This window comes from Microtus oregoni, unplaced genomic scaffold (assembly GCF_018167655.1).
Source record: "Microtus oregoni isolate MIOR12 unplaced genomic scaffold, Mior012 000027F_ref0000203, whole genome shotgun sequence".
NCBI classification, from domain to species: Eukaryota; Metazoa; Chordata; class Mammalia; order Rodentia; family Cricetidae; genus Microtus; species Microtus oregoni.
In genome coordinates, this window is record NW_024543086.1 from 19799524 (window position 1) to 19826696 (window position 27173).

Here is a 27173-nt window from a genome sequence, read left to right on the forward strand (position 1 = left end):
AAGGTGCTACACAAACTCCAAAAGCCTTAGCAAAATTGACTATATTTTAAAAACTTTTGGAATAAAAGTTGGTATATGCTGTGGGATAATCCTTCTATATCATTTGTGTTATGTTAAATATTATAATTTAAAAACTATACAGGCTTTTAAAGAAGTTCTTAAACCTTTATTATAGGCATATAGATCTTCATACTTGTTGAAGAAACAATAAAATAATTTGAAGCCTGAACTTAATGTGAAATGAAAATAATAAAAATAATTTCTATAGCAATATCATGCTTTACATGTTCTTCTGATACATGCAAAGGATTCCACAAAATAAGGTCTATAAATATTAAACATACACATTCACAAACTTTAAAGACACCTTGCAAGCCAGGTTGGAGTGTCAAGCCTATAATGTCAGCTCTTGGGAGGCTACACAGAATGGCCATGATGAAGCTGGAAACAACCTAGACTATACCTTGCAAGTTTAGACAGCACTAGTTTCCTCTTATTCGTCTATAATGTGTACACAGGCAATACAATTAGCTACTCTTTTAAAGAAAGAAGAATTTACTTGGTGCAGAAATTATAAAAAAATGTATTTCCTGTTATATTTCAAGCTAAGAAAGGTAAGAGCAGAGTCAAATCAAGACGTAGCTGCTGAATCAACTGCTCTTTAACCATCCATGAAGGCTAGTTCCAGGAGGTGAGCACAGGAGTTAGAAGAACTGAAACAAACATTTTCTGAGAAAAGGTTTTTCAAATCTAACCTACACTCTTTTTTTTAATCCCAACACATTGTATATCATCACAATTAGTTTCTACACTATGTTGAAAAATAGGTAAGCTTGGCACACATGTGTAGTCCTAGTACTTACAAGGCTAAAACATGAGATATGCCTCGTGAATTATAGGCTAGTCAGGGCTAGTGAGACACCTTCTCAGAATAATGATGATGATGTAGACACAGACACATAAAAAAATAGTAAAAACTTATACATAAATTACATACTGGAAGTCAATTGCTACAGGCTCCTATGATACCCATACATATTTTGGCTATAGAATTACACTAAACACTAAAATGTTTAGGATGTTGACAGTATAGGTGAATGAATGTCAGACTAAAAATAAAAGATACTTTGAGCTCATTTCTCCTCAAACCTTTATGAACACATCCAACATGCACACACTTTTCAACTGTTGGTTTTTCAGTTTGTTTTGAAACGGTCTGGCTATACAGCCGAGGTCACTTCAACACTTAGCACCCTCCTGACCTAGGCTCCCGAGTCCCCGGTATACATGTGTGACACTATGCCCAGCCTGTTCACTACTATTCTTATATTCAGAAAAATAAATAAAAACTAGAAAATATCTAAATGTTTCTTTAGACTGTGAATTTTCATGACAGTACACCATTGAGAAAATGCAGCAAGCACGAAGATCCATTTACAATTAAAATTACATATTTCAAATGTTTCATTAATGTGTGTATGACAACATTGCTAGTATTCAATTTTTTAAAAAAATAATGAGTAGGACTGGAAAGATGGCTTAGCAGTTAAGAGCACTTGTTGCTCTTGCAGGAGAGACAGTTTCAGTTCCGAGCACTCATATCAGGAGGCTCACAACCGCTTTTAACCCAAGCTCCAGGGTCTCTAACACTCTATTCTGATATGGTGGGAACAATCACATATGTGTTGCACTTGCATTGACTCAGGTTCACATACATAAAAATAAATCAAATATTACAAAAATAAATAAATAAACCAGTGATATGGTTCAGTAGGTAAAAGAGCTTCCTACCAAAACTGACAGTTTGAGCTCAATCCCCAGACCTACACGGTGGAAAGAGAGAAAAGACTCCTGAAAGTTGTCATCTGACCTCCATGACTACACACAAACACGCTTTCTCTCAGACAAACATAAATAATGTAAAATATAAGAAGTAGAGAAGATTATGCCAGTAACTTGAAACAAATGACTTTAGAAATCGTCCCCAAAACATTTAAATAAAGATAAAAGGGAAAAAATGCAAGAAAAAGTATCAGTATTATTGTGCTTGGAAGCACTATTAAGAGGAAATTCAGAAAACAACAAAGAATTTTAATCTTTAGGAAATTCCAAGTTAAACAGGTCCAGCACAACGGAAGCAGAGGCAGGTGGATCTTTAAGTTCCAGGCAAGTCAGGTCTACAGAGTTCCAGGACAGCCATGGTTACACAGAGAAACCCTGTCTCAAAAAACAAAACAACAAAAGCAAACAAACAAAAGAATAAATTCCAAGACAAAGCTGAGGATACAGCTCAGTGCTGGAGCCCTTGCTTGACATATGTAAGACCCTGGGTCCAACCCCTACCACACACACATACTCCCATTTAAAACATCAGGCCAAACTGTGGAGATAGCTTAGTCGGCAAAACGTTTTCTTTGAAAGTATAAGGACCTCGGCCTGATCTTCAGAAACCAATGTGGAAAAAAAATAAATAAAAAGTTGTGTGTGGTGGTACATACATGTAATCCCAGTGCAGAGAGAAGGAGTCAAATGGATCCCTGGGACCCACTGGCCAAATGGCCTGGCCTAATCAGCTAGTTCCAGACCATTCAGAGACCTGTTTTAAAATAACCACACAGATCTCACTTGAAGGAAGTTCTTTGGTCTACGCACACGCGCGCGCGCACACACACACACACACACACACACAGTCAAAATGCAATGAAGTCCAAAAAGCAAATAAAGAAAGCAGGGTAATGAGGTATCTGACTGACACACATAGCTGCCCTACAAGTTACACCAGTACAACTTCCTTGCTCTGGCCATGCTGCATTTCCCACTTCAATGGGTGAATAACCAGAAGTTACAACAATGAATGCATTTTATGAACTGATAAATATGTTTTGCTGCCCTTTTAAAGAGGCCACATTATTTTGATAAAAAGAGGAAACTGTTCTTACCATTGTTTGAATTTCACACTCACCCAGACTCAATGTATTTAATAGCTCTGCTACTCCATATAATGAATGCAATTATGACGACTGTTTCCTAAGGAGTGAAGACAACTTCTGATCTTCTCTCTCCGAGTTTTGCTTTGCTTTTTTCCAGAAATTTCTCATACTTGGAAAAATTAAGTACACAACTTTTTCAGACTGGCTTCTTTCATTTGGTAAAATGTATTTCAGATTCCTCTGTCTTTTAAAGCTTGGGCTTTACACTTATAAAGGTGCAACTGGCATGGCATATAACACACTGTACATCTTTAAATTATATAATTTGTTCAGTTTCAACCTATGTGTACACCCATGAAACCACGTTCGTAATCAAATAGTGAACCTGTCTATTGCTCCCTGCAGTTTCCTAGGACACCTTTGTTATCCCTCCCTTCTTTGTCTCCTCCCCTTTCCTTATCAATACCCAATCCACCACTGATACACTTTCTGCCACTACAGATAAGAAGGAGCACACTTTCTAGATAGAACTACAAAGTACATAGTGGTTTTTTGTTGGTCATATTGTGAATGTGCGTGCATGCATGTGTGCTCATGTGCACGTGTCTGGCTTTCTAGATGTAGCATAGTTATGTTGTATGATCTATAGCATATTCCTTAATTGCTAAAATTTTAATGGAACAATAACTAGCCCTTTGGGAATTATTTTATTTCTTTTTTTGACTAATTAGAATGCTTGGTTCTAAGCATTACTATTTCATGTTATTAGGTACTTTTTTTCCTTATTCTATTTTTTCCAGCACTTGGTCTTAGTAAACATTCAAAATTTCCAAATGTATCAGAACTCTCTCAATTACTATAAAGCAAAGCCAAGCAAGGGAATTAAAAGGCACTAGGGCACTGATGAGTAGCAAACCAAGCAAGCAAACAAAAAAAAAATGAGTAGAACCAGTGAGGATATAGTTGTCTCACTGACTCCAAAAGCAGTTTATGATTACTCACTAATCGACAGCGTTTATTGTATTTTCAGTATAGATATGTTAAAAATTCATTATAAAATATTAACTATATTCTGGTTCTTCAGTATAAAGTGTAGAGCTCAGGACTGAGAGTCACGTATTTTCTGATTCAAGCTTTTTGTTGTTGTTGTTCTCTTTCACAACACTGGAGATTAAACCCAGGGCCCTGTGCATGCCAGACAAGCACTCTGCCACCATGCCACAGCCTCAACCTCATTTTCCCATTTTTGAGACAGAGCCTCACTAAGCTACTAAGCTGTCCAGGCTGGTCTTAAACATGTGATCCTCTTGTTTCAGCCTCCCAAGTAGCTGGGACTACAGAGATACTTCATCAAGTTTTACAGATCAAAGTATAATGGTCTAATACTTTATACTCTGATGTTTAAAAAAAAAGTCTCCATTTATAATGTGATGGTCCATCTATTTCAAGTCATCTGTAATGAACACACAAAAGAATTAAGATAATCTCTTTGTTACTGACTTATTAGGAAAGCATTTAAAAATTCAGGTCTTTTACACTGTAATTTTACAAACGGCCAAGAGAAGCCACATTTGATAACATTTCTGGGGCTTAAATTCTTTTTAACGGACATCTAAAGATAATTCAGAAAAAAAAGAGAAAGGAGATGAAGGTGTTCAAGTTAAATATAGCAACAGGCTATAAAAGATACTCTGGCCGGGCGGTGGTGGCGCACACCTTTAATCCCAGCACTCGGGAGGCAGAGGCAGGCGAATCTCTGTGAGTTCGAGGCCAGCCTGGTCTACAAGAGCTAGTCCCAGGACAGGAACCAAAAAAGCTATGGAGAAACCCTGTCTCGAAAATCAAAAAAAAAAAAAAATACTCTGGAGTTCTGTATTACATGGCTTTCTCTACAACGAAATTTAACAAACACAATGGACTGAATCCAAGCAAATAAAACCAAAGCTACATTTGGGAACATGAATGATGAGGTTGGTTCAAAAGACTAAATAGAAAATGAATATGAAACCAAAGGAAGGGTTCATTGAGTGTATTTTCCTAGCAGGATCAAGGTAATGGGTTTGATTCCCAACACCGGAAGAAAAAAAAGTAAGTGAGCATGAAATAAAAATTATCCATTTATGGGCAAAATTTTTAAGCTCCTGGAATAGTCAAGGCAACATAAAACATTTTTGCAATGCAAATTCACTAATGTCTACTATGAATAATCTTCACTTGGATGTGTGGTGGTATTTTGTTTGTGCTTTAACAAATAAAGCTTGCATGAAGATCACAGTGTGGAGATAGCCACACTTGTTAGCCATAGAGGCCTGGCAGTGGTGGCATACACCTTTAATTCCAACACTCAGGAACTCTGTGAGTTCAAGGCCATCCTGGGCTACACAAGATTGAATCAGTCTAAAGGGGAAACAGAGACAAGCAGTGGTGGCTCACACCTTTAACTCCAGCACTATGGAGGTGGAGATGGGAAGTGATATGTCTGGATGGACAGGAGACAGGAGCTCAGCATTCAGTCAGAGGATTCATGGAAACAGGATCTTGCCACTTTATCTGAGGATATTGTAGAGGTAAGAACTGGCTGCTCTGCTTCCCTGATCTTTTGGCTTTCATCCCCTAATATCTGACTCCAGGTTTTTAATTATTAAGACCAATTAGATTTGAGCTACATGGATGTTTAATTTTATTGCCTAAAACCTAACCTCCCAACCAAGCCTATTCATCTCATAAAATTCTCAGTATCTCCCTATTCTATCATTCTTGCTAAAGACAAAATTGTTACTGCCCTCTACATCCTACACATGAGTTATTCAAAAATCAATAACCTCCCACCACAGCCACCAATTCCTATGTCATTTCTGAACAGCATTATGCCAATATCCCCAGACAAGGTATCGCAGCTTCTGTTCCTGCTAGCCCCTTCCCCCATTGGAGGTGTATTTTCCAACTAGCTATAGTGATGGTCCCTTTGAAAGATCAAGTTTAATTATATCATTTTACACTCAAAAAGAGGATTCTTCTCCCTACAAAGGCTTATAGGATCTTTCACAACCTGATCTCTTATCCTTCTAATATGTCAGTACTCTACAACTTGAACTTAGCTGGCTCCAACATGGCCAAACTAGCCGCCAGCTCTCACTCCATCTCCACACTATTGCCTCAGGGCTTTATGCAAGTGGCTTTCTCATTACACATTCTTCCCCTCAAAAGGAACATGGATCCTTCCTTCCGGCTGACCAAATTTCATCTTCTCTAACAGGCCTTTCCTAACTACCGCTAATCAAATTGCAACCCATTTCTGGCTCCCTGTCTTCTCTCCTCCCTGTTTTTTCTCTACAGTCCTTAACATCATCTGACAGGGCATCTTCTATTCATTTATGAGCTGACGTTCTTCCAGTAGGATATATGTTCCACTTATCAATTTATAAAAGTGCCTGGCCCATAACAGGCTTAACAGATCTTTATTTTATACTTTATTTTATCTTTATTTTATGTTATATATGTAATTTACAGTCTACAAAGTTATCTTAATGTAAAATAAGTTCCAGAAATCATTTTCCCCTCTATATGTATTCATGTGGATGACAGCAAAGAGCAATCAGCAGAAAATTACTTGCAAAGCTCTTTAAAAACAGATCTCACCTACTAATTAACTACATTAGTAGAAGCTAAGAGTCAACATTTTTAGTAGAATAGGGTGTGGAAGTTAAATAGCAGACCAGCCAACAACCTTCATGAAGAAAACCTCAATTCAGTGTGCCCTATCAATCTGTTAAACAAGCCCTCGGGTAAAGGTAAAATGAATTCGATCCTTAAGGAAACACTGGCCAGAACTCAACACAAATGTGTATTCAACATGAGTCAACACCCTTAAATTTTTTTTTCCTCACCCCATCAACTACCAAGCAAGGGCTGTCACTGGCTGAGCATCGAGAATGTTTTGCCTTTTTGTTTATCCCTCTGCGGATTGGATGAGGACGCTTTTCTTGACTCCCTGGGCTTCAGCCCTCCATCAGGAGCCCTTGGCCTTCGAACGGTGGCGACAGGGTCTCCCTAGGTCATGCCCCTTCCATTAGCATCTCAGCCACCGCTCAGGAGACCGAGCGCGAACCACAGGGAGGGTGGTACGCGGAGTCCGGCAGCAGGTGTCACGGGCAGGGAAGGAACAGCAGGGACTCAGATGCACCAGGGCGGGGATGACAGATGGGCCCGCGGCCCGAAGTGGGACGCCCTGAACCTGGCAGCTCCCGCTGTCACCTGCTGAGCAGGACCCGGCGGGCTGAGAGGAGCGGCGGTCCGGAACAAGTGTTCCCCGGGGTGAAGCGCCCCCTGAGGGCACCGGTCCGCCGCGACGACCGGCCGAATAAAGTTAGTATGGGGTCCGTGCCCGCCGCCACCATCCACTGGGCCCGGGACCGCCTCAGCCAAGAACCGTGCAGAGCTGCCAGTGCAGGCGAGCCCCAGCCCGGCAGAGCTCCAGGCATTTTAAAAAGAGACAAAAAGTTCACTTCTCCGACTCCATAAATAAAAGCCTTTGTCTGGTAATGAGGAGAATGAACAATTTATGACAAATTTCTCATAGTTCTTGAGGCTGGGACTCGATGACCAATATAAGAGCAGAGAGGGCCCATTCTTCCTAGCCAGCACCTTACTGTGCTCTCACATGGCAGAAGTGTCAGGGTTCCGCCAAGAGTCTTCTAAGCTCTAGCCTTCATGAGGATACATCTAACCACAGCCTGAAGCTCCTAAGAACCCTTCACTTGAGATTAGGATCCAACGGGGGGGGGGGGGGGGTAGGAAAGGGTACACGCACTCAAGCTACAGACTTCCACCTCTAGTCCTCCAAAGTCACACAAAACACACAAAATAGCTTCACTCCTTAGCAACAACCCCAAACATCTTGACCAATCGAAGCAACAACTCAAAAATCTAACATCCAGGCCTTCATCTAAATCAATAAATGAGAGTCGTCATGAAGCAAACTGCTGTCTAGCACGGCCTGCAACACCAAACAGTTCAAGTGTTTCCAAACTACAATGGTGAGTCAGGCACGGTTCCAAAGGGGAGTAGAACACACATTAAAAGATAAATAAATCACTTCTTAAAACTACTGCAAGCACAGAACCTCCCAGAGCAGTAGAAACCCTGTCTCAAAACAACAACAACAAAAAATCTAGGTGAATACAGAATGTCCGTCCTGTCTACACTCTTGGTCGTGTTCTCTCTCTCTCTCTCTCTCTCTCTCTCTCTCTCTCACACACACACACACACACACACACACACACACACAAATTTAGGCACTCCGTCCGCTCTGAAGGAGCCTGAACCACAAAGTTTAAGACCTCCAGCAAGGTGGCCGTTGTAAACAAGACTGCACCTGGGGAAGTCGAAGTCGACACTGGAATGTGAGGAACAGAACCCTGAAGTCATCCAGGGCCTGCGCAGGGCAGGGCTGCTGTAAGGAGTGGACATGCCTTGGGGATTACTGTCGCCCTAATCTCTTTATCCAAAGTTCACCTGGCTACACCCTGCCTGCTCTGTACTGAGTATCTCTCTCCGTTTCTAACAGGGCCAGTCTGAACTGTGCTGACTCTCTACTCTTTCCATCCCTCTTCCTTATCAAGTGTCCTGCATAACTTGCCTTTGTCACTACATATCACTCTAAGCAGTTAGAGGCCACTTTGCTGAAGTGTCTCTTCTGCCACACACCTAGCGTTCGGACAGTGTGGTCCTAAAAGCACCAGGACACAAGAACAAACCCCCAGTTCTGCCCACTTTAGCATGGACTGCCATCCCTACCTTTTCCAACACACTCTGCACTTCACCTGGGGCTACAGTGGTCCCAGCAGCCCCACTCCCCTCAAAGCCACCCCACAGTTTTAGTTCCGGCTTCCAGGGGCCACTCTCCACCCTCACTCAACAGGACTTCTAAAACAAAACCCTCTCCTAGGTTCTTTCACAGAAGCAAAGGCTGTGCTCTCTGGGCTAGGAAGCTTCGGACTCCCTCACAGGACAGACGACAAGGTCAGACAGGTCTCCAACCTCTTCAAGGGTCCACTCTCTGTCATAACAGTGTGCACTAGGAGAGCAGGGAGGAGGGTTTAAACAGACGGGGCCAGACGGCCTCACGAACAAGAGCAGAGGATGGAAAGCCACGTGCGCCAACTAGAGACTTTCTGTGGCACCGTAATGCTCTATGATCCTGACAGGATACACGGCTCAGGATATGTAGACACAGACCTGGACACTTTACCATACATGTCACCTAAAAGCAAGTTAATAATAAGTATTCTGAAGGATTTACATGTGAAATATACTTATTATAAAATACAACAAAAATCTAAGATTGGCTGGTAGACAGAGGGAAACGAGCAGGCAGTAAAACAGACCCACCTATTTCATGGAAGACTATGGAATTACAGATATGGGTATATAGATATTCAACAATCAAATATTTTTCTGTAATGATTAACGGTTTCCCCATAAAATGTCAGGAAGATATGACAAATGAAGGCTAGGAGCTCAGGCACTTCTCAAGTCCACAGACTAAGAGAACTCACTTTAATGAAAACGTCCACACACATCTTAAAGTGGAGACAGGCATAGTGAAGCTTGCCTAGAGTCTCAGGCCTTGAAAGGCTGTGGTAGGGAGACCATGAGTTCAAGGCCAGCCTGAACTATGTGATTATACTCTCATCTCAAAAAGCAAAAAATTGAAGGGAAGGAAGGCGAAGAGAGGACAGATGCAATTTTGACCGCCCAGAGACTAGCTCCAGCCTTGAGCACTCATCCTTCTCACTCACTCCAGGAAAATACACATCAGTGATGTGATGAGTCCTTTGTCCGAGCCTACGTAACTACTCCAGCCTTCCTACCCGAGTTTCTAACCCTCTTCACACTGACACTCGGGATGGAACACCTGGCCAGCCAAGCGCAGCAGCAGCAGTCTGGCTAAGCCCGTGAGTGAGCATTAAAGATGACAGCTCCGTCGGTGAGGAGTAAAGTGCTTGCCACACCAGCATGAGGCCCTGAGTTCAGATCCCCAGAACCTGTGCAAAGCTGAGCACACTGGCACAGGCCTGGATCACACTTAGACTCACACTGTGCGGGCACACTGGCATAGGCTTGGAGTCACAAACTTATATTGTGATTAAGGTATGAAATGGACAAGCTAGGTTATGAAACTAAGCATTTCTGACGTGAGTGCAGTAACTAGAAAATGAAGTTGAAAATGAAAGGTTAAGTAATTTTAGTGAACACTGAGAACCACATACATTTTAATTAACTCCACTCCGTCCTGGATGACACAGTAGGCTCATCTGCTTCAACATCCCATAGACAACATAAGTGGGAAGATAAGGTAGACAGGACCGACAGAAATCCATTCCAAATGGCCCTCTGTTGTTGCTCCAAAGGCCAGCACGCAGCTCATGCACTTGAATTCTGCCTGTCACAAATGACCTAACAAGGAAGGCATTTATCACACCATAGTAGCTTCCCCCATGTATCTGGCTTTAAACAGCTGCAAATTTTGGAAAGTAGCTAGCTCTAAATGAAGTCTCTCGAGTATGTTCTCCTACCAACAAATATTAAGACACAAGTGAAGCCCAATGGGATTCCAGTATTATAGAAATTAAACTAGGTGAGCATAAACTAAGTTTGGAAAATAAAGTAGAAACTGTTTAGCATGTTAGTAAAACAGCTGAGCCAATGAGCATATCCTAAGGACTTCTGTCTAATAGCACACTCTGCTCACAATGTTGCCTTATTCGTCACAAAGATGCCACATTACTAATGATGCTTTAGTTCCTTCAAATTCTGTGAGTGAACTAAATGACAAAATGTCTTTTAAAAAAATAAGCTTAATCTCCAATTTCCATAAAACCATTTAAGTAAAAGCTGCTTCCTGGACCAAAAACTGCAAGACGTGGGTGAGAAGCACCGAAGCAGAAGCAGGTTATAGAAATGTTCCATAGTCATGGCTTGTTATGCAATGACACACATGCAGGCGGCTTTCTTGTGCCCACCACTGTTTCTTAGTAACATCAGAACACACTAAGACTTTCATTCTCCACCCAGTAACTCTTCTCTTTCCATGTAAAAATAAAAACTAACACCGAAGCAAGATAGACAGTGAGGTGGCCAAGCACTGGCAAGCACAGCAGTCAGCTACAGGGTTTTTAACTCCCGTTTACACTGACCCCACCCCTTCCATTTATATTAGCAGTGTCCATTTACACAGAGCGAGCGATCCCTTCACAGGGCTCACACACCAGATATTTACAATTCATAACAGTAGTAAAATTAGTTATCAAGGAGCAAAGGAATAACTTTATGGTGGGGTCTCCACTACACGAGCAGCTGTATTAAAGGGCTGCGGCATTAGGAATAACTTTGTGGTGGGGTTTCCACTACATGTGCAGCTGTGTTAAAGGGCTGAGACATCAGGAAGGTTGAGAACCACTGACAGCCAGTCAGATCCAACAGTCAGGGCCTGGGAATGTAGCTCAGTGCCGATCGGTATTCCTGCAGGAGACCCTAGACTTGTCTCTCTGGACACACATCCAAATCCAATATTAACAGATAATTTTTGCTTTCATTTCCTGTGCTAATTTGCATTTCATCTGCATACTGATGCAAAATCCAGAAAGCCATTAAAAGTCTTCAAGGAGCCAGGTGTGATGGCACGCAGAGGTAATCCCAGCACACCAGGGGCAGGCTGAGGGTTCAAGGACAGCCTAGACAGCACAGCAAGTACCACGCCACTCAGAGCTAGAGTGAGACCCTGTCAAAAAAAGTTATTAAGGATATATTTGCCTATAAAAATGCAAATATTTGAAGAGCAAATGGGAAGCAGAAAGTATTGGAAAGAGGGGACCCTACTATTGCAAGTAACTGTGCATGAGGAGGCACAGACAGTTCCAATGAAGGCTTCCTTCTGAGAACCCTAATTGTAAGCATGCTTCGGTTTTAAGTCTGCTACCTTTGAACAAGAGTCTAGAAGGAAGAAAGGCTGAAAGGACTGAGTCTCTGGAATGTCTCCTGCAGGTTAGTTCAGCACGCCAGCTTCTATGCAGGTCAAAGCCAAGAAAATCATCATACACAAAATCTCCTAAAATTTATAATTTCACATTCAAAGCACTACTGATGAAATTTTAGTTACCAGTCCCAAAAAGCAATCTTCAGATGTGTTATTATATTAAGTTACAGCCCAGTCTGTTTTTTTTTAAAAAAAAGCAAAAAAATAAAAAAGTCTTGTTGCTGAGCTATAACCACAGAAAACCTCCAATTATCCTTCATGGGGGGGGGGGGGACGATAAACATTTGGATAAATTAAATCCTCAGGTGATTATTATTTAAAAAGAGCTCTTATAAAACAAAGTTCGTTTAAGATCTGCTTGCCACGGCTATTCGCTAACTAAAAGGCTAACAAGCAGATCACTAGCCAGAAAAAGGTAAATAAAGCCAACGGAATTATTGGCACTCCAGTTGGTTCTGCCCCCGCTCACCCCTCCCCAGCAACTGCTGTTATCAAACCATCAAACTGAGTTTAGCTTCCTGAAAGACACTCACAGTGAATATCCCAAAACCCCTTCTCCCGCCTCCCCTCAAGATCTCCCACAATTTCTCTACTTCTAAACCAAATGTCCTTTAAATTGACACTAACGATGCTTTCTGAAATGAAGTTTAAACACCTGACAATTATTACATTCAAATTCTACGAAGCTGATATCCACGATTTCGGTTCAAATCTGCGAGGACTGAACTTCCTTTTTCTCCCCGGGGGTCCTCCCAGCCCTTCCGCCACTCGGGGCCTGCGGTGACATCACGGTCTCTCCGGGTAGAGCCCTGACATCACAGGCACACACCGAGCCTCGGAACTGTGACCTCACCGCCGCAGGCTCACACGGCGGGGCCCGGGAGGGTGGAGGAGACGCGCCGCTCACCTGCGCCGGGACGCCTCCCCCCACTCCCCGCGCCCGGCAAGCAGCTCCCCCGCGGCCTAGCTCAGGTCGCCCGCCTCGGGGCCCGGGGACCCGCGGACGCACGACCTCGGGGCCAGGCCGAGCGGAAGGCGCCCGGGAGGACGCGGCGGCTGCACCCCCGAGCGGGGCGCATCTAGGTTGTTTCCAGGTTCTGGTTATTACAAACAATACTGCTAAGAACATAGGTGAACAAATGCTTTTGTTGTATGACTGAGCATCCTTTGAGTATATGCCCAAGAGTGATATCCTTGGGTGGATTGATTCCCAATTTTCTGAGGAAACCGTCACACTGCCTTCCAAACTGGTTGCACAAGTTTGCATTTCCACCAGCAATGGATGAGTGTTGTCCTTACTCCACATTCTCTCCAGCATAAGCTATCATTGGTGTTTTTGATCTTAGTCATTCTGACAGGTGTAAGAAGGTATCTCAGAGTTGTTTTGATTTGCATTTCCCTGATGGCTAAGGATGCTGAACATTTCCTTAACTATCTTTTGGCCCTTTGAGGTTCTTCTGTTGAGTTCTGTACCCCATTTTTTAATTGGGTTATTTAGAATTTTAGTGTTTAATTTCTTGAATTCTTTTTTGTTGTTGTTGTTTTTTCAAGACAGGGTTTCTCTGTAGCTTTTGGAGCCTGTCCTGGAACTAGCTCTTGTAGACCAGGATGGCTTTGAACTCACAGAGATCCTCCTGTCTCTGCCTCCCGAGTCTGGGATTAAAGGCGTGCGCCACCACCGCCCAGCTTCTTGAATTCTTTATGTATTTTGTAGATCAGTCTTTTTTCTGATTTGGGGTTGGTGAAGATCTTTTCCCATTCAGTAGGCTGCCTTTTTGTCTTATTGACTGTCCTTTGATTTACAGAAGCTTCTCAGTTTCAGGAGGTCCCATTTATTAATTGTCATTCTCAGTGTCTGTGCTACTGGGCTTATGTTTTGGAAGTGATCTCCTGTGCTCATATATTGAAGACTACTTCCCACTTTCTCTTCTATCTGGTTTAGTGTGGTAAGATTTATATTGAGGTCTTTAATCCATTTGGACTTGAGTTTTGTGCATGATGATAGCATTAAATATCTTGGGGTAAATCTAACCAAGGAAGTGAAAGATCTATTTGACAAGAACTTTAAGGCATTGAAGAAAGAAATTGAAGAGGATACCAAAAAATGGATGGATCTACCATGCTCTTGGATTGGGAGGATCAACATAGTAAAAATGGCAATTCTACCTAAGGCAATTTATAGATTCAATGCAATCCCCATCAAGATCCCATCAAAATTCTTCACAGATCTGGAGAGGACAATAATCAACTTTATATGGAAAAACAAAAAACCCAGGATAGCCAAAACAATCCTATACAATAAAGGATCTTCTGGAGGCATTACCATCCCTGACTTCAAACTCTATTACAGAGCTACAGTAATGAAAACAGTGTGGTACTGGCATAAAAACAGAGAAGTCGACCAATGGAATCGTATAGAAGACCCGGATTTTAACCCACAAACCTATGAACACCTCATTTTTGATAAAGGAGCTAAAAGTATACAATGGAAGAAAGAAAGCATCTTCAACAAATGGTGCTGGCACAACTGGATGTCAACCTGTAGAAGAATGAAAATAGACCCACATCTTTCACCGTGCACAAAACTCAAGTCCAAATGGATTAAAGACCTCAATATCAGCCCGAACACACTGAAAAGGATAGAAGAGAAAGTGGGAAATACCCTACAACAGATGGGCACAGGAGATCGCTTCCTATGTATAACCCCAGAAGCACAGACATTAAGAGCAACATTGAATAAATGGGACCTACTAAAACTGAGAAGCTTCTGCAAAGCAAAGGACACTGTCACTAAGACACAAAGGCAACCTACTGACTGGGAGAAGATCTTCACCAACCCCGCAGCAGACAAAGGTCTGATCTCCAAAATATATAGAGAACTCAAGAAACTAGACTTTAAAATGCTAATTAACCCAATTAAAAAATGGGGCACTGATCTGAACAGAGAATTCTCAACAGAAGAAGTTCAAATGGCCAAAAGACACTTAAGGTCATGCTCAACTTCCTTAGCAATCAGGGAAATGCAAATCAAAACAACTTTGAGATATCATCTTACACCTGTGAGAATGGCTAAAGTCAAAAACACCAACGATAACCTTTGCTGGAGAGGTTGTGGAGGAAGGGGTACCCTCATCCATTGCTGGTGGGAATGCAATCTTGTGCAACCACTATGGAAGTCAGTGTTTCGGTTTCTTAGGAAATTCGGGATCAACCTACCCCTGGACCCACAATTCTTCATAGACCTTGAAAGAACAATAATCAACATCATATGGAGAAACAAAAAACTCAGGATAGCCAAAACAATCCTGTACAATAAAAGAACTTCCAGAGGCGTCATCATCCCTGACATCAAGCTCTATTACAGAGCTACAGTAATGAAAACAACTTGGTACTGGCATAAAAACAGAGATGTTGACCAATGGAATTGAATCCAAGACCCAGATATTAATCCACACACCTATGAACACATGATTTTTTTGACAAATAAGCTAAAATTATACAATGGAAAAAAAGAAAGTATCTTCAACAAATGGTGCTGATAGCTAGGCGGTGGTGGCGCACGCCTTTAATCCCAGCACTCAGGAGGCAGAGGCAGGCGGATCTCTAAGTTCGAGGCCAGCCTGGTCTACAAGAGCTAGTTCCAGGACAGGAACCAAAAAAAAAAAAAAAAAAAACTGCGGAGAAACCCTGTCTCGAAAAATCAAAAAAAAAAAAAATGGTGCTGACATAACTGGATGTCAACATGTAGAAGAATGAAAATAGATCCATATCTATCATCATGCACAAAACTCAAGTCCAAATGGATTAAAGACCTCAATATAAATCTTACCACACTAAACCAGATAGAAGAGAAAGTGGGAAGTAGTCTTCAATATATGAGCACAGGAGATCACTTCCAAAACATAAGCCCAGTAGCACAGACACTGAGAATGACAATTAATAAATGGGACCTCCTGAAACTGAGAAGCTTCTGTAAATCAAAGGACAGTCAATAAGACAAAAAGGCAGCCTACTGAATGGGAAAAGATCTTCACCAACCCCAAATCAGAAAAAAGACTGATCTACAAAATACATAAAGAATTCAAGAAGCTGGGCGGTGGTGGCGCACGCCTTTAATCCCAGACTCGGGAGGCAGAGACAGGAGGATCTCTGTGAGTTCAAAGCCATCCTGGTCTACAAGAGCTAGTTCCAGGACAGGCTCCAAAAGCTACAGAGAAACCCTGTCTTGAAAAAACAACAACAACAAAAAAGAATTCAAGAAATTAAACACTAAAATTCTAAATAACCCAATTAAAAAATGGGGTACAGAACTCAACAGAAGAACCTCAAAGGGCCAAAAGATAGTTAAGGAAATGTTCAGCATCCTTAGCCATCAGGGAAATGCAAATCAAAACAACTCTGAGATACCTTCTTACACCTGTCAGAATGACTAAGATCAAAAACACCAATGATAGCTTATGCTGGAGAGAATGTGGAGTAAGGACAACACTCATCCATTGCTGGTGGAAATGCAAACTTGTGCAACCAGTTTGGAAGGCAGTGTGACGGTTTCCTCAGAAAATTGGGAATCAATCCACCCAAGGATATCACTCTTGGGCATATACTCAAAGGATGCTCAGTCATACAACAAAAGCATTTGTTCACCTATGTTCTTAGCAGTATTGTTTGTAATAACCAGAACCTGGAAACAACCTAGATGCCCCTCAACCGAAGAATGAATAAAGAAAATATGGCACATCTACACATTAGAGTACTATTCAGCAGGGGAAAAAAAACCAATGACACCTTGAATTTTGCATGCAAATGGATGGATTAGAAAACAATATCCTGAGTGAGGTAACCCAGACCCAAAAAGATGAATATGGTATGTACTCATAAGTGCATACTAGCTATAAACAAAGGACATTGAGCCTATAGTTCATAATCCTAGAGAAGCTAAGTAATAAGGAGAACCCAAAGAAAAACATATATAGACCCACCTGGAAACTGGAAACAGACAAGATTGCCTGACATAACTGGAAGCAGAGGGTAGGGGAGAAGTGGGGGAAGAGGAGAAAAGGAGTGGAGAAAGGGAGGGTTAAGGGAATGGGATAGTTGAGATGGAGGAAGGACAGAGATGAGAGTAAGGAAAGAGATATCTTGATTGAGGGAGCCATTATGGGGTTAGCAAGAAACCTGTCTCTATAAAAATTCCCAGGAATCCACAAGGATGACCCCAGCTAAGACCCTAAGCAGTAGAGGAAAGGGGGCCCAATCTTGACTTGCCCTGTAGTCAGATTGATGAATATCTTAAAGATCACCATAGAAACTTCATCCAGCAGCTGATGGAAACAGAGGCTGAAACCCACATCAGAGCACACATGAAGAGTGGGAGGAGTGAGAATATGAACAAAGAGGTCAAGACCATAAAGGGTTCACCCACCAAAACAGTCTACCTGAGCTAATGGGAGCTCACAAACACCAGCTGGACTGGGAAGAAACAAGCATAGGACCAAACTTGTCCCTCTGAATGTGGGTAACAGATACATGGCTGGGGCAGACTGAGGGGCCACTGACAGTGGAACCAGGATTTATCCCTACTGAATGTACTGGCTTTTTTGGGATCCTGTTCTCTTTGGATGGATACCTTGTTCAGCCTAGATATAGTAGTTCAGCTTGGACCTTCCCCAAAACAATGTGCCTTTCCCTCTCTGAGGATTGAATCTGAGGTGGGGTGGAAGGGTATATGGAGGAAATGGGAGGAGGAAGGGAGTGGGAACTTAGATTGGTATTTTTTTAAAAATCTAATAAATAAAAATTTAAAAAAATTTAAAAGAGGAAAAAAAATAAAAGCTTTAAGAACTGTTAGTTTCCTGGCACTAGTGAGATGACTCAGTGGGTAAAGGCGTTAGCTGTGCAAGCATGTCAGCCTGAGTTCAGTTGCTGAAGCTTCAATTGGTAGAAGGCCAGACTGACTCTCACAAGTTGCTCTCAGACTTACACACACACCTGCTGTGTCTAGTTCCCTAATATGTATACACATAAAATAAATAAATAAATAAATAAATGTATGTGTAAAGGTGTGTTTCCATATTCCTTTCCATTCTTTCTTTATTATTATTTATTTATTATTTTGTTTTGCTTTTGAGACAGGAGCTCATGTAGCCCAGGCTGGCCTCAAACTCAACAATGTGACCTAGGATAAACTTTCTGCTCCTCCGTCCACTAGAGCTGGGATGGTCTGGATGCCACTTCAATCTCTATCTTTTCTTTTAACATTTATTTATTTGGGGGAGGGGTTGTCAGAAGACAACCCTCAGGAATTTCTCTTCCCCTTTTCTACCACATGTGCCCCAGGAAAGGCACTCGGGTCATCAGCCTTGGCGACAAGCACCTTCCCCTTCTGAGCCCTTTGCCAGCCCAAGTCTTTGTCTTTTTGTTGTTGTTTGTTTGTTGTGTTTGTTTTTCGGGACAGAGTTTCTCCATGTAGCTCTGATTGTCCTAGAACTCTGTCTATAGACAAGGCTGGGCTCAAACTCGCAGAGATTCAACTGCCTCTGCCTCTTGACTGCTGGATTAAAGGTGTGCACCACAACCTCCTGGCTTCAAGTCTTTGTCTTCAAAAGGACTTAAAATCTTGATCTGTGCCAAAGAATAAAAACTGGCATTTTAGGACAATTTTTAAGACATTTTTAAAGAAAAAGATTTAAAAAGAAGAAATTTTTATATATTTTAAGGAGTCTCTATGTGGGAATAACATTTCAATCTTTGCTTGTTCTTTGGGGTGCTTTAGCAAATTAACTTTTGCTGAAAACTACATGAGACTAAGCCAGCAGAATTAGTCTCACCAGGATACAACAGGCTTTTCATAAGGTATGATATTTCAAAATACAAACCCAGAAGCCTAGAATTGTTTAAATTATTAATAAAAGTAGGAATATCTTTCTGGCACAAAGAATTGTGTTTTTTTTTCTACTTGGTTCTGAAGTTCTGTTTAATTGGCTTGTTCTTTAACAAAAGAATTGACCTGTCAATATACTTTAGACGTATATGAGCAAAACTAGAGACAAGGAAAGCCTGTGCCTTGCCACTCGATGTAGAAGTCAAGGGTGAATGAGCAAAGGTCAGGACTGAAATAGCTTCTATGTCTGTGTAAAGAAATGGTAGGTGGACCTGTCACCACCTCCCTGGAGCACAAGAGCTGTCAACCCATCAAGGAGCATGTCACAGAGGGAGACAGGAAAACACAATACACATGTGTGTGTATACACGTGTATAATAAACGTTACAAATACTAACCAGTAGGAAAAAGGAAACAGTTATTTAATAAATTACAAAACAACCACATAATTACAAAAATTTTACATTGATACCATACCTTCAAGATCCCTCCAAGAGCTGCAATTATAATGTTCAATAATTGGCATAATTGGTCTTGTTCACCATTCCTCACTCCTTCTAGAGACTAGTCAGCTTATAATTTGATTGCAGACCCAATTTAGGTCTCCAAGCAACTTTTGAAAATATACAGTTGAGAATATTTATACCTAATAGGGGCAATGACCCGTGCCACAAACATTTGGCAAATTACAGAACTATTGGCCATACCCTGGGGCAATGTTACCCATTGGTAGCGCTTGTATGGTTCTGTGAAATTTACAGACGGTACACTGAAAGCAAATTTATCAGTCTTTTGGATGCAAGGGAATGGTGAAAAAACAATCCTTCAGGTCAATAACTAAAAGATGATATCCTGCAGGAATACCTACAGGCTGAGGCAACCCAGGTTGAGTTGCCCCCATAATTTCCATGCAATCATTTACTGCTCTAAGATCTTGCAATAACCTCCATTTACCAGACTTTTTCTTAATGGCAAAGATAGGGGTATTCCAGGGAGAAGTGGATGGCACTATGTGTCCTGCTTCTAGCTGTTTCTGGACTAGAGTACGAGCAGCCTGTAATTTCTCTTTACTCACGGGCCATTGCTCTATCCAAACAGGTTTTTCAGTTTTTCATTTTATAGGAATGCTTTCTGGCTGCTTTGCAATGGCCCTAGGAAAAATTTCCTAACCCTGCATGCTGTCCAGGTGACTGTTGTATAATTTTCTTGTCTGCTAAAATCTGCACATCCCCCTGCAGATTTTTGCCCAAACCCTGACCAGGGACAAAGCCCTGCCTCGATAGCATACACCGCACAGGTTCAGTGGTCAGAACTGCTCCCATAGCTTGCAAAACGTCTCTTCCCCACAAATTAAGAGGAAGGTGTTCCAGGACAAATGGTTTAAAAATGCCCTTATGGCCTTCTTCGTCCTCCCAATTTAAATATTGAGTACTGCACTCTGGAGAACTGGCCGTTCCTACTCCCTGCAAGGTTGTAGAGGCTGGCTGTAGAGGCCAGGCTACAGGCCAGTGCCTTTTAGCAATCACTGAAAAATCAGCCCCTGTATCAGGAAGGCCTTGGAACCTTTTCCCATTGACTGTTAAAGTAAGGGTGGGGCGATTCTCTAAACTAGAAACCCAAAAAGCTCCAAGGGATCCTGTGGAGCCAAATCCCTTGTCTCCTCGTACTGGTTTAAAGAAAGGATTAGTAGAGCGAAACATGGGCAAAAGCACTAATTGAGCTATTCTTGCTCCTTGAGGGATGACAAGGACTCCCATACCAGCTTCAATCATAATTTTAATCTCTCCAGTAAAATCACAGTCTATAATTCCTGGTAAAATTTTGATTTCCTTGAGTGCAGAACTACTTCTACCCAAAACTATACCTACTGAACCCTCTGGGATAGGTCCAAATACTCCAGTCCCCAAGGCTTGCACACCCATTTGTGGGGTCAATACTACTCGGGCGGAGGTACAGAGATCTAGTCCTGCACTTCCTGAGGTGCCTCGTACAAGGTCGTTGACAGTGAGGCATTTCTCTGAGGAATGAATCTGATGGGAGCTGCTGCTCCGCTCATGGCCCCCCCCCCCCCGTACACTTGTGTTTTGGGGGCCCAGGGCAGGCTCCTCCCCCCGTTTTTTGACCTGGGGATAAGATTTCCTTGACTGTCCATCTTAGAGTGACAGTCGTTGGCCCAGTGAACTCCCTTTTGGCATTTTGGGCAAACGCCTGGATTTCCTCTAGGCTGATTAATAGCTCCTTTACCAGCAGGGCAGTTCCTTTTGAGGTGTCCTGACCTTCCGCATTGAAAACAATTCCTAGGCCTAGCTCCACCTTGGCCTTCCTTGAGGGCAGAAACAATGACCTGGCCCATCACGTGGGTGCCATCAATGTCTCTGCATAATCGGATAAAGTCATTCAAATCTCCATCTCTATGGGGGCGTAAAACTTGCTGACAGAACTTGTTTGCATTTTCAAAGGCCAAATGTTTGACGACCGGCATAGCTGAATCCACATCCCCAAAAATGCGGCTTCCCACCTGTAGAAGGCGGTCAATGAACTCAGAATAAGGTTCTGAAGATCCTTGAAGGATCTTAGAAAGCTGTTCTCGTGACCCTTTGTTAGGTAAAGTTTTTCAAGCTTTAACGGCAGCTGCAGCTATCTGAGCATAAATTGCAGGATCATAAGCAATCTGTGCTTCTAAGCTAGCATATTGTCCTTCACCAGTTAACATGTCAAGGTTATTCTGGGGGAAACCTGCTTCAGCATTTTTGCCTGCAATCTTTTTGTAATTTTCCTGCATTTCACCTCTCCATAACAAATAATCTCCCCCTGAAAGACAAGCCCTGCAAAGCTGCATCCAGTCACTGGGTATAAGGTTGAGTTCTGCAAAAGATTCCAATAAAGCTACAGTGAAAGGAGCATGAGCTCCTTAGTCTACAACTGCTTCTTTTAACTGCTAGATATCCTTAAAGGCCAGAGGGTTATGTTGCCTGGCCCTCTGTCCCTGTTGATCAATCTTTTCCACAACAGGATAAATCTGCTTCTCTCCAACTAAATTATTTAATCTGTCCCGGATCTCTCGGATCTCTGCCTCTAAGTCCACAGGGGCAGAAGCAGTAGTGCAAGGATTATGCGGAGGTCTCATGGAGACATCTCCGTTTGCTTCCTTCCTTTCCTCTTTTTCTAACTTCTTTCTTATCAGTGCGATCTCCTTTTCTAAAATTTCTTCTTCTTCTATATCCTTTCTATTACTTCCTGTTCCTAAAACTTCCTGTTCCTCAAAACTCTTAATAGAACTCACAGATTCTACTTCCTGAATCTCCTCAAGGGTTTTTTTTAAACTCTCTAATTGCTCCTTCACTTTAACATCATCACTGAGAAGAGCATCTCTGACCAAGCGCCATAGTGAAAATATCGCCATGGGGAATTCTTGCGGCCCTCGCTCTTTCAGTGCATTTTGAAGATCAGCCTTTACCTGCTCCCAATCAGTAATATTAAAACCCCCTGCATGTAGGAACCAGGGACTAAACTCTAAAACTGTCTTAATGATCTCTTGTGCTGTCTCAACTTTAATACCGGTGCCTTTATTTTCCAAAAGACCTAACAACTGGCCTGTTAACCGGCCCTTAAACACAGGAACAGAATAACTTGCACCCATAACCAATTCACCCTCGCCGCACAATTTCTTACCTGCTGGCCAGCCTTCCCGAGGACGACCTCTCAGGTATCCCTACTTCCCGATCTCGCAGATGGGTCTAGTTGCCGATGATCATCTCGCTGGGGCCTCCAATTGTAACACCCGATTTGGTGTTACACCCTCGGTACAGTTCGCGCGCCACTGTACCGAACGCGAGTCGGGCAAGGGCCTGGAGATTGAAAAGAAGACACAGAGAGACCAGGGTCATTCGAAAGGAGATCAGCCGAATGCCACTTTATTCAGCATTGGGGGAGTCCTTATCTACCTGACTGTAGCACAAGGATCTCCGCCCAGGCAGGTGGGAAATTACCATATTAACAATGGAGTAAATGCCCTGCAGCTAACCACCAGGTGGGGCAGGCATAGCACAGAAACACACAGGAAGCTTAGTTAGTTGATCATAAACTGTCCCCATGAATGCACCACAGGAATAAGGGAGACCAGGGCCCTACAAAAAAATAGGAAAGACTATGTTCTGTGGACAAGAGGACCCGAAGTGGCCTGTGATGCCATACCTGTTGACACGGCTTCACCGATCTTTCAGAGAACATTTTCCCTAAGGAGAGATTCCATTTCACAAAAGAATCAAAGAACTGTCCCTGAGACCAGACGCTTCCCCCTGGAAGAGGGGGTCAATCTATGCTTCTGTCTAATCTTCCCATGAAGATGGTGCAGAATCCCACAGCCCGAGCAACATTCTGTGAGTGTCCTTATCGTTCACCTAAGGAATGTGCTATGACCAATGAGGTGTGAGTCTTATAACTTTTTTATTATTGCCTCAAGCTGCCTCCTATTAAAAAAAATGTTTTTAAGCTAGGTGAAAAAAAATCAGGGGAGAATTGAAATGGAGAATTGAAACAAAGGAGAAATAGAAGGAATAGAACTTAGAAGAAAATTAGAGGACAGAAAAATAAAGAACATAACCCAAACAGCATATGTGTGAATTTATTCCGTACCCCTCAGATAGAAAAACCTTCAGTTTAGTTTTGCTATGCTGTGAACCTTTGCTTGGAAGCCTGGTTGTAGCCTTGAGACCAGGACTTTCAAACTACTAGTATTCCTGCTTCAAATAATATAGTTAAGAAAGTCCTTCACAGCTGGGTGTGGTGCTGGGTGGAGTCCCCCCTTTTCCTCGAGGTCTGTTGGTCACCAGTTCATAAGGACAAAGGGGCATCAGTAACAACCCAGAGAGCTTTGTGTGGCTGTGAGAATGATGGAAATAGCCCTCCCGGAGACTGCTTTTGTGAAGCAGCCAGCTTTATTCCAAAATACAGGGGATCTATAGGATTGGGGACAGTAACTGGGGATCCCCAAATTTGCATTAAGTGGCACACTCCTATCATATAGCTAGATTAATAGTAGCACATTCCTATCATATAGCTGGATTAATAGCGGCACACTCCTATCATATAGCTGGATTAATAGCGGCACACTCCTATCATATAGCTGGATTAATAGCAGCATGCTCCTATCAAAATAGCTAGGGCATCTCATCTAATTACCATACGGGCAGCAGGGGAAGAGCATTTGCAGGGCACTGTGTCAAGGATCACACTAGCGACATGTTAGGCATCCAAGCCTAGAGACATCCTCCAAATAAGGTTATAAAGAGAACACAAAGCCTTTGCTGGGAGAAGGGAGTCATCCATATTGTGCCAAGCTCAGAGAGAGCTTCTAAGCCATGGTAGACTCAAATCTCTGACTAGCAGGGTTCCCAAAAGTGGTGCACACGCATTTATGTTCCAGCCCTCAGGAGGGGGTCCTGGGTGGGGTCCTAGCACAGGACCAGGCCAATATAAAGTTCTTATTTTGTTTGTTTGTTTGTTGTTTGTTTTTCGAGACAGGGTTTCTCTGTAGCTTTTGGTTCCTGTCCTGGAACTAGCTCTTGTAGACCAGGCTGGCCTCGAACTCCCAGAGATCCGCCTGCCTCTGCCTCCCAAGTGCTGGGATTAAAGGCGTGCGCCACCACCGCCTGGCTAAAATTCTTATTTTTTAAAAGTTTATTTTTATTTATGTGTATATACATATTTGTGTGTATGTACACGCGTGCAGATGCCACCTGTGTAAGGCGTCAGAAGAGACCACTGGATGCCCTGGAGCAGGAGTTACAGGCAGTCATGAGCTGCCTGACCTGGGTGCAGGGAACAGAATTTGGGTCCTCTGGAAGAGTAGCAAGTGCTCTTAACCCCTAAGATCTCTGCAACACCTAAAGCTGCTAATTATAGCACGTGTCACAGTTCTAATGTGACATTGGTAGCTGGGGACAAAGAGTGAAGCCTGTGGGAACGCTGAGCTGGCGTCTCAAGTTTTCTGTGACTCTAAAACTGTCCTCTTTTTTATGTTTTTGGGGTCTATGCTTATTACAAAAAGCTCTTCAGAACCTTTTATCATTTGCTTGCTGTAGTCTCAAACTATTCTTTAAAACAGCTTCTAGTTTTAAAGATTTTATTAGGCTGTTCTCGTATGAACTGTATGCATAAGGCTAAAAATTCTGAGAGCCTACATGTTTCCTTAAGAATGTATAACGTACAATAAACTAGTGGTGGCTCATGCCTGTAATTCCAGGTCATTCAAACTAAGGCAGGAGGATTGCTGAAAATGCCAAATATAGCGCAATGAGTTTTCACAAAGAGCAACATTTTCCATCGCTCGGCAAGGAACAGTCACCGGCACCCCAGAGTCCCCTTGTTCCTCTTTCTCACCCCTTTCCCCCCACCATGGTTAAGCACAGTCTTGACAACTAGTCCCAGGGCTTACTTTTCCCCATTTTTGAACTTGATATACATGAATCATAGACTACCTTATATGACATTTTAGTAGACACTGCTATTCTCATCGCTAAGGTTTTTCTAAACTTCAACTTCCCAAATGCTTGCAGATGTGAGAAAATGTCATTCTTTTACACTTCACTGTGTCAGACTTCCTTGGCGGAGTTTCCAGATCGCGAGAGCCAGGAATCATCTGCGGTTTGCTCTAACTTGGCGGGCATGCACACGGTTGGTTATGTCTACTTCGTCTAATGAGAACTAAGGACAGAAGAGGGCCAGTGACCTGACCCACCTGGTGAAGGCGCTTGCTCTACAAGCAAGCCAGGTTTCCTGACAACCTGAGGAATCCCCCAAACCAGTGGTGGAAAAGAGAAATGGCTCTTGGGGTCCATGCACCCACACACTCGCTCATGATAATAATATAAGAAAATAAAAGTTATTGTCTCCCGGTTTCTTGAAAATATTACAAAACAGCCGGAAAGATTCAATTCATTCCATGTGATGTTTGGAAATTCATCCCAACTGTAGGTCTGAGGGATGTGTAGGCTGGGGAGATCACCAAGTCCAGAAACTTCAAGTGTTCCCTTGGTCTTCAGATCCGCCTCAGTGCTTACCCAGCCCACAGCTAAGATCTCGGGAACTTGTTATCTCTCCTCTCTCCTCCTGAAACTTGGTGGAAATACCTCCCCTCAGTCCTCTCTGAATCCATGTCTTCAAATGTGTGACATAGCCCGCCACCTTGTGACATAGCCCACCACCTTGTGACATAGCCTGCCACCTTGTGACATAGCTCGCCACCTGTGTGACATAGCCTGCCACCTTGTAACATAGCCAGTCACCTGTGGGACAAAGCCCTCCACCTGTGTGACAAAGCCCGCCACCTTGTAACATAGCCAGTCACCTGTGTGACATAGCCTGCCACCTGTGTGACAAAGCCCGCCACCTGTGTGACAAAGCCCGCCACCTGTGTGACATAGCCCGCCACCTGTGTGACATAGCCTGCCACCTTGTTGGGGAGTTTCTTGCTTGCTCTCCTTGCACAAGCGCTGGCTGGTGTGGAAATTGTTACACAGGCAAGAACAGGACTTCTCAGTGATGACCTTCAGGCTACCTTCTTCTCATCTTTGGTGAGAAGGGGTCTGTTTTGGCAGGCCCCGGTAAAAGAGCTAAATTAATATCTAAGGGATAGAAAACCAATCATGAATTTGCAAAGAATTTTTCTTACATCCTTTGAGTAAGCTATTGGACTATATTCGTTTTTGTAGAAATAAAATTCACACTTGGTGGTGGTGGCACACGCCTTAATCCCTGCACTTGGGAGGCAGAGGCAGGCAGATCTCTGTGAGTTTGAGAAGACCAGCCTGGTCTACAAGAGCTAGTTCTAGGAAAGGCTCCAAAGCTACAGAGAAACCCTGTCTCAAAAAAAGAAAAGAAAAGAAATAAAATTCACTATGAAAACTACCTCATCACTATTCTAAGTTTTGTATAGCCAGGTCGTGATGGAGCACACCTTTAACCCCAGCACCCAGCAAGTAGAGGCAGGTGAATCTCTGTGAGTTCGAGGCCAGCCTGATCTACAGAGCAAGTTCCAGGACAGCTAGGGCTGTAACACAGAAATCCTGTTTTGGAAAGAAACAAAAAGGTTTTGTATATATACTGTGAAAATGTACTTCTTAATTCATGCTTAAAATTCAAGATTTAGGGGACTGAGTAGATGGCTCAGAGTTTGAGAGCCCTTGCTCCTCCTTTAGACCAAGTTCAGTTCTGAGAACCCTTGGCACGTGCCTTGTAAAACTGATGGAAACTCCAGACTCAGCGGATCTAACACCCTCGTCTGGACATCACAGATATCCGTGTACATATGTAGCACACACTTAAA